Here is a 12,401-nt window from a genome sequence, read left to right on the forward strand (position 1 = left end):
GTTCTGGTGGTGCAGTTAGAATGCAGTATTGCAGGCAAACTCTGCCCACAATCTGGAATTTGATCCCAATGGGCTCAAGGTTTACTCAGCCTTCCATCCTTCTGAAGTTGAAACCAGTAAAATGAGGACCCGGATTGTTGGGAGTAAGATTCTGACATTGTAAACCACCCAGAGAGTGCTTTAAAGCATTATGGAGCAATATAGAAATCTAAGTGCTATTGCTATTCCTGCTTTCTAGAAGACCTTTCCAACTCTGTGACTACATCTTATATAGATCTGTGAACCGAGTCCTAAAGTTGTGTTCACACAATGGGTTTACCTATGATAAACAGAACCAGTTATCCAATTAAGCTAATCTTCTACATTTGCACAACAGACTGAACCATAAACCCATCACATAGATCAGGGGTCGGCAACCTCGGCTCTTTTATGACTCGTGGACTTACATAGATGGAATTCACTGAACAAATTAGATTAAAATGTGGTTCATTAGTTATTTTGTGTAGCCAGTTTTATATTTCTTACTAAAAATTTTAAAAAATGTGTTTTCAGTCAAAACAGCACTAGATGGTGCTACATCACATACTCTTCCAAAGTGAGACAGCAGCCAATTGTTTGCTTAATTAAACAAGATATATGTTATATATATTTGTTTTGACTTTGGCTTGGTCATTGACTCCTTTCATCATTACCAACAAGGATGTGCAGACCTTGGGCCCATCACTTTCACTCCTAGGAAGAAGGTAGGAGCCAGCCACTTTTAAAACAAATCTTGCCAAAAATCTGCAGGGACTTGTTCATTTAGTTGCCAAGAATCAACACTAACACAAAGGCACATGCACACACACAAATGCCTAACTAAATAAACCACAATGGTGTGTTCTGTACAATATATTAAGCCATGGCTAACTAAATGTACTGAATTAAACCAATTGCTTGGATTCATGTGAATACACTGAGCCATAAATGAATCAACCTTTTAGTCTATTGTGCTGTACAGATAGTCCTCTACTTACAACAGTTCATTCAGTGACCAAAGTTACAACAGTACTGAAAAAAGTGACTAATGATGTTTTTCACACTTACAACCTTTGTAGCAGCCCCATAATCATGTGATCGAAATTCATATGCTTGGCAATTGGTTCATATTTATGACAGTTGCTGTTTCCCAAGGTTATGTGGTCACCTTTTGCAACCTTTTGAGAAGCAAAATCAATTGAGAAGCCAGATTCACTTAACAACCATGTTACCAACTTGTCAAGTGCAGTGATTCATGTAACAACTGTGGCAAGGAAGGTCGTAAAATGGGGCAAAACTCACTTAATTGTCTCACTTAGCAACAGTAATTTTGGGCTCAATTGTGGTCATAAAGTGAGAATTACCTATATAAACTTTAGTCTTGCTCCTTAGTGTGATATGTGACTCCAACTATAAAGTCACACTTGTCAACCAAATTACAGCAAAATTCATGCCTATTTTTCTACCAACCACTTAAATCAGGTGTATGGCATGGTCAGATAAACTTCAGAGCATGCATGATGCTATTACTTATTTAACTCTTTACAGACCACCCATTTCACAATAATGACTCTGGGTGGAGTACTGTACAAGGATGAAAAACCATAACAGTAGAAAGTTACAAGGCTTTCTTAAAGTTTTATTTTTTATTTTATTTTAATTCCATTTATATCCCGCCCTTCTCCGAAGACTCAGGGTGGCTTACAAGCTTAAAGTTAAAATAATAATCTCAAAATAAAAAGCCACATCAGCAAGAAATTCACCTTACCTCCTGCCCCAAATGCCTGGGGGTACAACCAGGTCTCCAATGCCTTACAGAAGACTAACAGCATTGGGGTGTAAGGTTTTACACTTTGCCTCACAATTGCCCCAACATTACTGAGGAATTTAAAAGAGCCAAAAGAGGTTTCAGCAAGCAAACAACTTTTATTTTGATCAAAAGAGAGTTGGGTGGCCAGGAAAGATGTCTTCCACCTTTTATACCTTTCCAGAACAAAGTCAGCCACAAAGCAGACACCATCTGGGGTCTAACAAGATGTCTGATGGAGGAGGAAATCTGGAGCATGCCCTCCCTGTTACACTTGGTGGGACAGACAAAAACAATAGGGGATGGGAGTCCTGCAAATAGGCTCTGGTCCCATGTTTATTACATATTACTTTCCACCTTACCCTCAGCACATTACTGTGTTGTTTGAATTCAAAATAGCTGTCATCTTGGATTATTTTAATCTGAATGCTATAAATTAGAGCATTTCAGTAAATCAATATAATAGGTTCACACATACAAAAAACCTGAAACCTCAGAAAAGAGTATTTGCAGCAGGAATGTTACAGACTCACTCAGGTGTATGTGAGCACAGCTTCAGAGACTAGCAATAAAACCTTTTTGATTGTTCACTAGAGTTCTTCGAAATTAGAAACTCTGAGATTCATCGGGGATATAATAATTATTTAAATATATGCGCCTTCCGACTTCCAGTTTATAGAAACAAATGCTTGACGAGTTCTGACTAGCCTGCCTTCCGCAAAAACTGTGACGTCACGGGACAGCCAGCCTCAAAGAGATTGCATGATTGTTTGCAACGAGAAAACTTCATGTGCACGTGAACTGGAGCGCAACCGTGATTTAAGAAACCTGAACAAGGATGGCCATAAGATCATTCTGCACTTGCTCTTAGTATACACTGTACTGCAGTTTCAGGCTTAGCTTCCTTAATCATGTGAATCTAAAACAATAGGTTCGCACGATAAAAACAACCCTAAAATATATTTTGGGTAACATTTTAACACCATACGCGAACAAGGACACCGAGTTCGATGAAACTTTCTCCGGGGTAAGAAGCGGCTATAGAGACTGCAGTGGAAAATCGTATTATTGTGCTACCCGTGAGGTCCCACCACGAGGAAGGAAATGAGATACTCCCGTTAGCGACAGCAGAACGGTCGACGGCAGCGCCTGGAAAGCCCTCTCCGGAGCTCCCAGCATCCTGCTTCCGCTTTCAGGCTAAGAACTGCCTTGCAATCCCCGGAACCGGCGGGGCGGAGGGAGGGAGCAGGGCGGGCAGACGCTCCGGACCCGCTCCAGGTGGGAGTGGTTGGATGATGTGGAGCGCCGATTGCTGAGGTCGGCTGCTGGAAGACGGCTCGGGCGTTCCTTCCTTTTTCCCGGGTGGTTTTGCTGTCCTCCCGTGCACAGCAGGAGCCTGCTACTGTTGCTTCTCATCTTTTCTGGAGCTCCGAAATTAGCCCGAAAATCGCAGCAGGTTCCAGCCGTTGGAAGAAACTAGGCTCGGGTCCTTACGCCCCATAGCCAGGCGAAGTAAGTCGGTCAATGATCTTAGTTTCTTCTGTTACTCTTTCGAAGTGAGCCCTCCGGCCAGTTGCAACGTCCGGTTGGTATCCGGGCAGCTGGGGTTGCTCTGCTCCTGTTCGCTAAGCAAGGCAGCAAACTGCTCGGATGCGAGCTCCTTCCTTGAGACTTCGGGGTGTGTTGACTGGGCGCGCCTGAGAGGAAAGGCGAAGACGACTGTCTTGGGGTTAGAACCCCTCTTTGAAAAGGAGAGCAATAAAACTAATGGCATGCAATTACTTTCCCTCTTAATGCCAGGGCTTATGTATTTAAATCATTATGGAATCAACATCAGCAAAGTTCTGACTGGTGATCTATTATAATTCACAGTGTTCTTGCATGAATGTGTCAAAATACTATTCTGCTCTTTTTCAGTAAAAATAGGGAGATGGGAGAATTAGTGCAGGGCTTTTCAACCAGTGGTACAGGTACTACCTGTGGTACATTGGCACCTGGCAGGTGGTTAAGTGACCATCCTAGAAAAATGGTAGCAGGGGAGGGGAATGAGCTGAACTGGTGGCAGCACCGCAATGGCTGGAGCTGCAGGGCTGTCAGGGCTCAGTGGAAGCTCCAGGATCAGCACCAGGCTCCAGCTGGAGCTCGGCGCTGATCCTGGCACTTCTGAGCCCAGAAGAAGCGCTGATCAGCTGGAATGTTGTAGCATCTTCAGGATCCTGTGATTTATATTCAGATGCTTGGCAACTGATTGATATTTATGATGATCACAGTGTCCCAGGGTCATATGAAGTGACCAAAACCAGCTGCACCCACCCAGCAGATGGGGGGGGGGAGAATAAAAACCAAACACCCCCCCGCCCCACCCCCACTGACAATCCTTCACAGAAATGCTCAACAATGAAAACCGGGTGCCGCTGGGTGGGCAGGCAGGTGTCTTGCTTGGCTGTGGCTTGCGGGGCACTTTTTTCAGTACCATTGTAACTTCGAAGAGTCACTAAGCAAACTGTTGTAAGTTGAGGACTACCTGTACTTCATCACTTTTTTCCTTTTTGGGGGGGTCATCAAGTTTTTGACACCTTGCTAGGCGACCGGTGTTACTCGGATGTTGCCATATCCTAAAAGTGGTACAATGGGTAAAAAAGTTGAAAAGCCCTGAATTGGGTGACCATCCCTTCATTGGAAGCTAGTGGCTATACAAAGCAGCTATAGGACCCTCAAAAAGCTGCACAGTCCCCAATCTGGCACTTTCACGATGCGTTTGACTATAATATTCATTATCCACAACTTACAGTGGCAGTTGGTAAATTTACGGCATGTTCTTACCTAATCTATTTGAAGAGCACCAAATTGGGGAAGGCTGCAGTAGCTTTTGTCATGCAGTTGGATATGTCTGTGGGGATCTGTACTATTCCAACTGTTAATCAAATGTAGGAGATCTAGGGACTGAAATCTATTCCTTCCACTTAAGGAATTTTTGACATCTGCATAGCTCTACTATAAGAGCAAAACCAATGTGGATGTTCCTCCAGAATTAGTAGAAGACCAGTAAAAGAGTCACAGCAATGATTTAAACCCTTTTTCCCCCCACCAGTTTCTGTGCTTTTACCAGGACAGATATAGTGAGTCTGATCTTTTGTGGCAACCTCAGCTGGCATCCACATCTGTGTGATCCACATCTGTGTGATGGTCCCAGAAGCTCTTAGTATTTGCAGTTTTCCTATCCGTGATCATTACAAGCAGACAGAGCACTTTCATACCTGAATACCTCTTCCTGGCTTTTGAGCAATCAAACAAACGTGGCATTCCTGGAGTCAAGACTGCTTGGGTAGCGTGTACAGATAAGCTGATGGATTTAGGATTTTATTTTCTCTCACAATTTCTACACTTGACATTCTGGCTTGGATTTTCCTTTTGTGTTGTTTTCCAAATCTATCTTGATTTGGGAGGACAGAAACAGAAGAGCAGTGTTAAAAAACAACCACAAAAGCTGGATTCTCACAGATTGTGTGATTGTTTATTTTTGGCTTAGCATGAAGCCAACTATTATAACTTGTGAAGCATGGGTATTATAAAAACATATCAGGTTACGGTTGCTAAGCATAACATGAGAAAAGATGGCTTCACATGAAGTGTAGATCCAAATTGTTCATAAACCATAGTACAATATTAGAGGACTATCCTAATTTAACATAAACCCAACAAAATTATCAGAAACTTAAGTTAAGGCCTATTTCTTACTGAAAGGTAAAGCTGTATCTGAAGCATACCTCATGATGTAACAGATCAGGATCTAAAAAATTAATACTTTCTGTAGAAAATAATTCCTTGCTTCTATGCTGGCTGGGGAGTTCTGGGAGCTAAGCTCCACACATCTTAAAATTGCTGAGATTGAGAAATACTAGCTAGATTTCTCTTTCTTGCATAAAGGAGAAAATTTCTTCCTGGTTCAAATAATGTAGTCCAAATATAAATTTACCACGTCATAGCCTGCTTTAAAACCCCACCTCCAAGCTTCACCTGCTGCTGCTGCCACCTGTGGTCCCCTCTGGCTTTTGGGATGTTAGAATTGAAGCTTGTCTAGAAGTTGCTTGCTCTTACAAGAACTCCTCTGATTCAGTCCACATTGTGGTTATTTACAAAAAGAGGAAGAAACTTATAAACATGCTCAAGCGCAATCTTATTCATTATTCCATGTCCTAGCTAAGGACTTGGGTATTGTAGACTAGCATACCTCCTCCTATTACCTCTAATTCTTCTTTTTTTATCCCATTGTGCCCTTCCCTGAAGTATCCTGTGATACTTAAATCCCATTATCTTAAAGAAACAATTCATGATACACAGCAGTCATTTTCACTAGCACTTCATTCCTGACAACTACTGAAATAAACTATAGATAATAAAGAAGGTCTGAATGATGGTTAAAAGTTACAAGGCAGAGGAGTCCTCGTTTGTATGGAAAGTATAATGACAGAATTCTTACTGTTAATTTGTATTCAAATACAGTTGGTAGAAATTCAGAATAATTGACAAGTAGAACTGAGTAGTGTCCTTAGGAAAATCAGATTTGAACAGAGGTGTGAATGGTTGCATGCATTACACAATGTTGAATAATATTGTGTCTCATTCTGTTGAATATTATGAGGCCCTAGTTTGCTCCCAACTTTAGGATCTAGATGTGGAACAAACCAGATATCTTGGGCAACTGCAGGGATGATCCTAGCTTCCTCCCCAACTCCAGAGAAAGGCTGTGCTTGTTTTTCTACACCTTCACTACAATTGTCTTAGAAAGGATAGAAACTCTTCTGAGAGAATACAGCTGCCAAATAATAAGCCTATGCTTCACATCTGCTTTCAGAAAGGACAGCTGGTTTTTGTGGGTTTCCTTCTCTGTGGCCCCACAATGATGCTAAGGGAAGGATAGGAAAATTAGTGCCTACCAGATGTTTTGGATTTCATTTCTCACCAGTCCAACCCTGTTAACTGACAAGAGTTGTATGATAGACAGGACTTCCAGTTTTGCACCCATAGTGTATGGCCACAGGAGAGCAGATCTCTGCTTCCCACGGCTAGTTTCGCCCTGCCAGGGGGACCCTAGATGGGTTGGATGTCTCCCCAAAGAGGTGACTGTGAAGGAGGGGTGCCTCGTTGATCACAAAGTGATGGCGGTCGCTTCGTTTGATCCAAGGGTAGCCCTCCAACCCAACAGGAGAAAGGCTAGCATGAGATCAGCATCTAGTCCAAGCTACTTGCAGCTGAAGTCCAAGAGCACAAACCTGAACATTGGTGAACAGCGTGCTTGGAATTGGTGAGAGTATTGATCTTCTTTCTTCTGCTAATTGAATCCTTGAGAAAGATCCCCAAAGCAAGAAAACCTCTGGACTATATCCCCATTTCCCTACAGATGGAAGCGGCAAATTAATATTAAGGAGGAAAGAGATATACTAAAATTTGATTTAAAATACCACAGTTTGGACAAATTTAGGAACTAAAAAACTGTCAAGATTATACCCTAAAGAGTTTTGATGGAATTATAAAAATGTATAACAAAAATAACTTTTTGATTGAAAAAAAACCCTGAAAAAAGAAGTAACTGCTGACATCTAGTGGAGAATCAGACCATAGAATACTAACAATAAGGACTCCAAAATTGTCAGAATGCCAGAAATAAAGAAAAGGCTGTTCCTTTGCATTGCAAATAACCTTGAAGATAGCTGGGAACAAAGGAAGAGACAGCTCTAAGATTTAAAAGTGTCTGAAAGAAAAAAACACCTGGACCATTGTTTAAATCTAAGAACTGTTTATGAAAAAGAAAAAACCTTGACTTTTGGCTAATCTACAGGAAGGTTTTAAAGTGTCTTAACACACTGAACTGTAATTTTGACTGACTGATAAATTGACTCTCGAATTAAAACATTAATGAAAGATTACTTGAAGGGGAGGAGATAACATGGATATCACATACATATCAAAAAATGACAGGATACCACATTCAATATTTTCTCCTGAAGGACTTAGCCTGGAAAATCAAGGCCCTCCAGAAGTAATACTTCAAGACAAGATAAATACTTTCCAGGAGGAAATATATGTAATGTTAGGACAAATACAAATGACAATAGACTCAAACCATGAGGAAATTCAAAACAACTTTGATGATTTAAATAAGCATATTTCTAATCTAAATCTACAGTTAAAAAACACCCAGGAAATAACGAATGAACAAATCAGATAACAGACCACAAATTAAAAGAATATGACCAAATTGATGAAATAACAAAGGAAAAGAATTATAATTTAACACAAACAAGAAAAAAACCTACAAGATTCTGATACAACAAGAAAAATGGAATGGACTATAGAATTTCCAGGAGAACCATCAAAGTTTGAGAGACAGAAAGTATTTATCTTACTTACTTCACCTTTTGTATTCCCAACAACATTTGCAAAAACACAGGAACCGCTGGGTAAGTGGATTACATCAACTTGGAAAACTACTCGGCAAAAGAAGAAGACCAGAGACAGATACAAGAGATTTGACTCGCCCTACTACAGACATGTCAAACACAAGGCCCGGGGGCCGGATCTGGCCCGTGAAGTGGTTTCATGCGGCCCACGAAGCCATCCTGGAAACAGTGAGGGAAAGGCCCCCACTACCTTGGCCCTGGCCCAGAGACCCTCCTTCTGCCAGAGACCCTCAGATCTGTCCTACTCCTGCCCGGGCCCCCATAGGCACCCTTGATGCGAACGATGTAGAGTTGGCCATGCCCACCCAGTAGGCCATACACACTCTAGCCACACCCACCCAGTAGGCCACGCCCACCCAGGCCATACCCACCCGGCCCCCTGAGGGCAACCACAATGCTGATGCGGCCCTCAATGAAATTGAGTTTGACACCCCTGCCCTACTAGATGGACTATTACGTGAACAAACACTTGTTTGAATATGGCTAAAACTGAACTTTCAACATAAAGGGGCTTTATAACAAGAGGGATAAGATATTTAAGTAAAATAGTATGTCCTATAATATATGAAATGTAAAAATAGTGGGTTGATATAACCTTTATTAATATACCGTAAGTGAAATATAAATTGATTAAAAAGGATGTTATACTTAGATACTGTAAGATAGATAAAAAGTATAGTATTTTTATAATGCATAACATAAAATATTGGGATTATGTACTTAAGTAGGAAAATTTGGACAGTTAGATGTCTAACATGAAGAAATTATGACTGATAAGAATTGGGTTGAATATAAGGAAATTAAGCATAAACAAAAATTACGAAAATAGGATGCATGGTGAACTAATGAGATGATGGTTATAAGAATAATATAAGCTAAAAAAAGTCATACATAAAGATTATTATTGTTTGTATAAATATAAAAATACCTATATTTAATCATATATTGAAAATATTAAGAATTATATTTTGTTTAAGGTTGAAGGAGAATATAAATGGGAGAAGTTTGCGAATCCCGAGTGCCGCGTAGCAGAGTAAGCGCCTGTTACTAGTCCCAGCTTCTGCCCACCTAGCAGTTCGAAAGCACGTAAAAATGCAAGTAGAAAAATAGGGACCACTACGGTGGGAAGGTAACAGCGTTCTGTGCGCCTTTGGCGTCTAGTCATGCCGGCCAGATGACCACGGAGATGTCCTCGGACAAGCGCTGGCTCTTCGGCTTTGAAACGGAGATGAGCACCGGCCCCTAGAGTCGGAAACGACTAGCACGCATGTGCGGGGGAACCTTTACCTTTACCTTTAATTATGGAATTATCAAACTTAATCATTATTGATAATTTATTATTATTGTCTTTTTTGTCTTGTTAAAATATAAACCAAGACACGCTGTACACCAGGCACTGGAGATTATTATCGTTAAAAAACTATATATTATATAATATTATACTATATACTATATAATACTATATTTTATATATACACACACACAGAGAGAGAGAGAGAGAGAGAGAGAGAGAGAGATGTATGATAGACAAAAGCATTGGAGAATGTCAGGTTGCTTCCCTTGTACTGAATTAGCTCAACAGTGGAGATAATTGTCACCCAACTGGAAAAGAGGCTAGAGGTTTTGTTCATGTTATGAACTCTACAGTTTTAGAAATTATCCTCCTTTCTTCAGCTCCAAACTTGCAAGAGAGAAGGGAGCAGGGACTTTATAGTCTGCAATGTCAAAATTTACAGTCATTTGCATGACTTGCATGACTAGACGCCAATAGAAAGGCTTAATTTGTTGTTATCTATGGACTAGTTATAATGTTTCAGTATTTTTTCAGTTATTCTTTTTATGTTGGAAAGGGAATATCCTAAGAAGACTCAGCAATCAAAAGTTTGTATTGCTCAGCCATGTAAATATCAGGTTGGCAACCACTGTAAACCACCCAGAGAGTGTTGTAAATGTAAAGCACAATGGGGTGGTATGTATGTCAAGGTGCTATTGCTGTTTTGACTTTATTATTTTAATCTCTATGTAGGGAAGTTGTTGTCTTTTCAATATATATGGTGGTAGTTTCAGAGCAAGAAATTATTTGTTGCTTTCAAAGCAGGCCTAGTTGGTGGAAATGGTTTTGTGTTTGCTTTTTAATCTTTGGGTACTCTTTCTGTATCTTCTTTGATTCACCAGTGGAAATAATGCAATAAAAGGGTGGACTTTATCCTGAGAAAAAAGGGACTTTAGTTGAAATGGCTTCAAGGCAAACTTTTTGGGAGTACAGGGGTAAAGGTTCTGCAGGTGAATGGATCCTCCATAGAGCCCGTCTCAGATAATAAATAGACATTTTTATGACCTCCCATTTTAGTTCCCTTTGTCTGGCTACCTAGTTGTGGGATGGGGGGGTATTGAAATTTTTCTTCCCATATTTTTATTGCTAGATTAATATACTCTGGAACTTATTTGGGATTGAAAATAGATTAATTCTATCTGGTAGAATTACTGTAGTGTTGGAATAAAACCTTTGTTCAGATTCCCACAATATCTCATTAGATAACTTTAGGCTACTCTTTGACTCAGCCTACAGGTCCACAGGCTTCTTGAGATGACTCAGAGGCTGGGAAGTGAAGGAGAATCTTGGGTTACTTCTAGAGAGCCAGAAGATTAATGTACTTGATGGATCTACATATCCTCCCAAACAGCTCATAAATGCATATTTAACATTAAAATAGTAGCATCCATTTATTATCATCAATGGAGGCTGGTACTTTAAAAAAAGTGAGCTACTAGTTGTTATATTGATTTTGTAGAAATAAGACTGCTATGTTTGATAGTCCCAAGTTTTCCAAGAGACCTTTTTTTAATTGAGAAGAAAATACCGTATTTTCCGGCGTATAAGACGACTGGGCGTATAAGACGACCCCCTACATTTCCTGTTAAATTATAGGGTTTGGGCTATACTCGCCGTATAAGACTACCCCTTTTCCAACGCACACCAAATAAAAATTAAAAAACATCAGATTTGATTTTAATATGGTAATTTTAATTCAAATGCTTATGACATGCAGGTGCTTAGTAGGAAAACTGTCACTTATAAACATAAGGCTGTTTGTCATCAAACATGTAAACATAAAACAGTGCAAGTAGATGATAATAATAATAATAAGAAGAAGAAGAAGAAGAAGAAAAAGAAAAAGAAAAAGAAAAAGAAAAAGAAAAAGAAAAAGAAAAAGAAAAAGAAGTTGGAGGGGACCTTGGAAGTCATCTAGTCCAACCCCCTGCTAAGGCAGGAAACCCTATACCATTTCAGACAAATGGCTGTCCAGTCTCTTCTTAAAAACTTCCAGTGTTGGAGCATTCACCACTTCTGGAGGCAGGTTGTTCCACTGGTTAATTGTTCTAACTGTCAGGAAGTTTCTCCTTAGTTCTAGGTTGCTTCTCTCCTTGACTAGTTTCTATCCATTGCTTCTTGTCCTGCTTTCAGGTGCTTTGGAGAATAGCTTGGCTCCCTCTGCTTTGTGGCAGCCCCTGAGATATTGGATCACTGCTATCGTGTCACCCCTCACCCTTCTCTTCGTTAAGCTACACATACCCAATTCCAGCAACCGTTCCCTATTTTCCTAATTCACTTTTTCACTTTTCCTAATTCACTCTAAAGCTTTCCCTGCGCAGAGCCTTAAATAACACCAGCTGCCTGCAATTAATGCAGGTTCGCATCCCTCCAGGCTCAAGGTTGACTCAGCTTTCCATCCTTCCAAGGTAGGTAAAATGAGGACCCAGATTGTTGGGGGCAATAAGCTGACTTTGTAATAATGCTGCTTGGGGGTGGTGGTGAAAGCCCTAATAAACAGGCATATACACAGAATGAAGGCTATTGCTAAGCACATTGATTTGTGCTTTAAATTGTAAGCCACCCTGAGTCTTCGGAGAAGGGCAGGATATAAATGGGATTTAAAAAAAAAAGACCAAATGGGAGATCCGCTCCAGGTTTTCCAGCCAGCCCGCCCAGTTCCTGAGTCAAATGTGTCCTTAGAGCTAAGCCGCTGTTCTGGCTGCTGCCTTCCCCACCTGCCTTTCAAGTTGGGATAAATTACAGTTGCTCTTCAACTTTAGAAGGAAAGACGCCCAGACCC

The 12,401-nt window shown here is 40.5% G+C and overlaps 1 protein-coding gene across 4 annotated transcripts in view; it reads left to right on the top strand.

The window, feature by feature from the left end:
• Positions 1–12,401, top strand: part of RAB3D (RAB3D, member RAS oncogene family) — a 77,895-nt gene that overhangs the window by 15,816 nt on the left and 49,678 nt on the right. Inside the window, exon 1 of one of the 4 annotated variants that reach the window (XM_083354718.1) lies at positions 3,124–3,337. The exons of the other annotated variants lie outside the window; for them this stretch is intronic. The gene's annotated coding sequence lies outside the window, so the exon portion shown is untranslated. Of the gene's footprint in view, positions 1–3,123; positions 3,338–12,401 lie in introns of those variants that run through there. 4 annotated transcript variants of the gene reach the window in all.

Source organism: Vipera ursinii (assembly GCF_947247035.1).
Source record: "Vipera ursinii genome assembly, chromosome: 2".
Classification (NCBI taxonomy): Eukaryota; Metazoa; Chordata; class Lepidosauria; order Squamata; family Viperidae; genus Vipera; species Vipera ursinii.